The 4,141-nt window shown below is 39.1% G+C and overlaps 1 protein-coding gene across 1 annotated transcript in view; it reads right to left on the bottom strand.

Moving 5' to 3' along the window:
- EDIL3 (EGF-like repeats and discoidin I-like domains 3) overlaps positions 1-4,141 on the bottom strand; it is a 404,766-nt gene that overhangs the window by 352,938 nt on the left and 47,687 nt on the right. The gene's annotated exons all lie outside the window — the stretch shown is intronic.

Here is a 4,141-nt window from a genome sequence, read left to right as displayed (position 1 = left end):
TGGATATTTTCATTTGCATTTGTTTATGTAATTTCAGGAGGAATACTGAACATCTGAGTCCTGGATGATACTAATAAACTAATAATTGCAGAGGTTTAAAAAAACAAAAAAATAAAAATAAATAAATTTTATTTATTTTTGCCTCAACTGTCACCTTCTACACATCTTCGTAAAATCATCTCATTTTTTAAATCCTTCCTTAAGAGACACTGGTTGTTTTCTCTTTTTCTTTGTTAACAATCTAACTAACCACTGAAAACCATTTGATTCACATGACTTTTTGTGCAATAACATTTTAAATTAAAATTGGGTCAAAGGAGTCTTAAATCTCTTCCGGCTCTTTCTCCAGATCAGAGAACATTCAATAGCTGGGAGATAAATAAAAATTTTAAGTAAAGTAATTCTCATTACTTTTCCTTGTAATTCTCACTCATGATTCTCTCAGTTATTCCAAAATTGAGGAGAGGTCTTATAATCTCCCAGCCAATGGAGTCCACAGCTGGTCCTCCCTAATTGTAACACCAGCAGATATTAGTCCTGGGAGGTGGTCCGGGAAAGAAGCTGTGACTGAGAGAGGCCCTGCAGGCAGAGTGCCTCCAGGAAAGGTCCATTTGTAATCACAGCCTGGTCCTTGGCGGTTACTGACACTGTACCCAATGCAGTCCAGCGCTGGGAATGTCAATGTAAAAGGACTTTCCTCACAACAAGCATCTTCGTGGCTTAACAGAAAATCAAGCAGTCATGTCATTCACTGGCGTATGGATTTCTAGTAAAGCCTGTTGGTGAACAGTCTGGGCTCACCATGTTCTACCACATATTGCCTGGTTGGGAATAAATGGTTTATCTTGTTTAAACTTCAGCTTCTTCTTCAGGAAAATGGGAGCAATAAACCTTAACAACCATGGAGAGGTGTGAGAATTAATGAGAAGATTCCTGTAAATATCTAAATGCAACTTCTAACATGTAAGTCCCTGGAAACTGCCAGCCCTTATCATTGTAACACGACTCCTTTCCAGTGATTTTAGTGGCAAGTGATTTGTTTGGGGACATTTTTCCTCCAGAATCTGTTAAACTGGACATTTTCAGATATACCTATACAAAAAATAGTAACTATTTTGCAGTTCACAAACTATATAAACATGTGCAACATCATTTCACTGCAAGAACAGTAATGGCGACCGGCACTCAGGCGTTGACCTTCCTGAATCTGCAGGTATTAAAAGGAAACTGTGGCCTGTCCTCTAACCCAAAGTCTGCACAATTCAATGGAGACTACAAGTTGTACCTAAAAAATTACAGTGCAAGTGACATTAATTGTTATAAACAAGAAAGGGGTAGGCCTCAGGAAGGAAGTGGAGAATAGAAGCAAGGGTTAGGGGATATTTGAACTGATCCTTGATATAGAAATAAAAATGTAATGAATGGTTAAGACACAGGAACTGAGAGTGCAGCTTTTGAGACAGTGACACTAGCATGTTCAAAGGCACAGAAGTATAAAAGCTTCATGTATCTGCTCTACAATTGAGAACAGGAGGGCGGAAGATGAGACTGGAAAAGCAAACAGGGATCCGCGCATGAAAAGCACACATGTGAAGCTCTGGCTGAGATTTCCTATTGTGCACTACAGTCTGTCACTGAAGGATTCAGCCAGTGTAAAGGTCATTATTGGGAATGTATGGAGAGCAGACTAGGGAGAACAGAAATTGATTCAAAATTACTGGGAAGTAATTACAATAATCCAGGGAAGGAATGATGAGAGCCTGGACCAAGGCAGTGAGTGTGGTGAGAGAAGAGATTAAAATATAAATAATTGTTTAAGAAAGGGCATCAACAGGCTAGGTAACTATGATTGGAGGGGAAAGAGAGTGTGGAAGGTGTTTCATACAGAAGCTTTAGATTCAGGCGTGGTCCACACAGTGGATGGTGGTGTCTTTAACTTAGATATGTCAAATCCATAATATAGTTGAGAGAACGCCAAATATCACTATAAAAATAACCACATTCTGTAGCATTTTCTTACATAATGCAAATATAGTTTCAAACAAAATGTCAAGGGCATTTCCCCTAAAAACAGGAATAAGACAGGGATGCCCAAATTCACCACTCCTGTTTGATATAGTACTGGAAGTGTACCCATTCTTGATAAAAACTCTCAGCAAAGTGGGAATAGAGGGATCATACCTCAACATAATCAAAGTCTTATACGTAATAAAAGTCTTACACGACAAACCTACAGCCAACATCATACTTAATGGGCAAAAACTAAACTCATTTCCCCTAAGAACATGAACAAGACAGGGATGTCTACTCTCACTACTCCTGTTCGACAGTACCGGAAGTGCTAGCCATAGTGATCAGACAAGAAGAAGAAATAAAAGGCATCCAAATTAGAAAAGAAGTAAAACTGTCCTTATTCATAGATGACATGATACTGTACAAAGAAAATTCCAAAGACTCCATCAAAAAACTACTAGACTTAAATGAATTCGGCAATGTAGCAGGATACAAAATTAACACCCAGAAATATATGGCCTTTTTATACACTAACTAGAGGCCCAGTGTACGAAATTTGTGCATTCAGGGGGTCCCTCAGCCCGGAATGTGAGAGGGTGCAGGCCAGGCCAAGAGACCTCACCAGTGCACGATCGGCCTGGGAAGGGATGCGGGAGGTTGGCCAGCCAGGGAGGGACTGTGGGAGGGCTCCAGGGTGGGTCTGGCTCATCCCGCTCAGTCCCGATCTGCCAGACCCCAGCAGCAAGCTGACCTACCAGTCAGAGCATCTGCCTCCTGGTGGTCAGTGCACATCATAGCAAGTGGTTGAGTGGCCTTAGCATATAATTCGCCTATTATGCTTTGATTGGTTGATGGGACATGGGACGACTGGATACTTGGCATATTAGGCTTTGATTATATAGGATAATGATTATATAGGATAATGAACTCAAAGAAAGAAACATCATAGCAAGTGGTTGAGCGGCCTTAGCATATTATGCATTGATTGGTTGACGGGACAACTGGATACTAGGCATATTAGGCTTTTATTATATAGGATAATGAACTCAAAGAAAAAAACTAAAAAAAAAATCCCATTTACCATTGCACCAAAAAAATTAAGATACCTAGGAATAAACTTAACTAAGGAGATAAAAGACCTGTACTTGGAAAACTACAGAACATTGAAAAAGAGATAGAGGAAGACATAAACAAATGGAAGAACATACCATGTTCATGGATTGGTAGAATGATGTCTATTGGCTTTCTGTATGTTGGTAGAATCAACATCATTAAAATGTCCATACTACCCAAAGCAATCTACAGATTCAATGCAATCCCCATTGAAATACCAACGGCATATTTCAAAGATCTAGAACAAACTCTCCAAAAATTCATCTGGAATAAAAAAAGACCCCACATAGCTGCAGCAATCCTGAGAAAGAACAAAGTTGGAGGGATCACAATACCAGATATTAAGCTATATTACCAAGCCCCGGTTCTCAAAACTGCCTGGTACTGGCACAAGAACAGACATATAGACCAATAGAACAGAACAGAGAACCCAGAAATCTACCCAAGCTATTATGCTCAATTAATATTTGACAAAGGAGGCAAGAGCATACAATGGAGTCAAGACAGTCTCTTCAAAAAATGGTGTTGGGAAATTTGGTCAGATACATGCAAAAAAAATGAAACTAGATCACCAACTTACACCATACACAAAAACAAACTCAAAATGGCTAAAGGACTTAAATGTAAGACGGGAAACCATAAAAATCCTACAAGACTCCAAAGGCAGCAAAATATCAGACATATGTCGTAGCAATATCTTTACTGACACAGCCCCTAGGGCAATGGAGACTAAGGAGAAAATAAATAAATGGGACTACATCAAAATAAAAGGCTTTTGCACAGCAGAAACCATCAACAAAACAAGAAAGCCCACTGCATGGGAGAACATATTTGCCAACGATATTTCTGATAGGGCTTAATCTCCAAAATTTACAGAGAACTCATACAACTTAACAAAAGGAAGATAAATGATCCAATCAAAAAATGGTCAAAGGATGTAAATTGACACTTTTTGAAAGAGGACATACAGAAGGCCCAGAGACATATGAAAACATGCTCAAAGTCACTAATCATC

The sequence above is a fragment of the Myotis brandtii genome, unplaced genomic scaffold (assembly GCF_000412655.1).
Source record: "Myotis brandtii unplaced genomic scaffold, ASM41265v1 scaffold794, whole genome shotgun sequence".
NCBI classification, from domain to species: Eukaryota; Metazoa; Chordata; class Mammalia; order Chiroptera; family Vespertilionidae; genus Myotis; species Myotis brandtii.
Note: the sequence above shows the minus strand (reverse complement) of the source record. Positions and strands in the feature narration are given on the sequence as shown.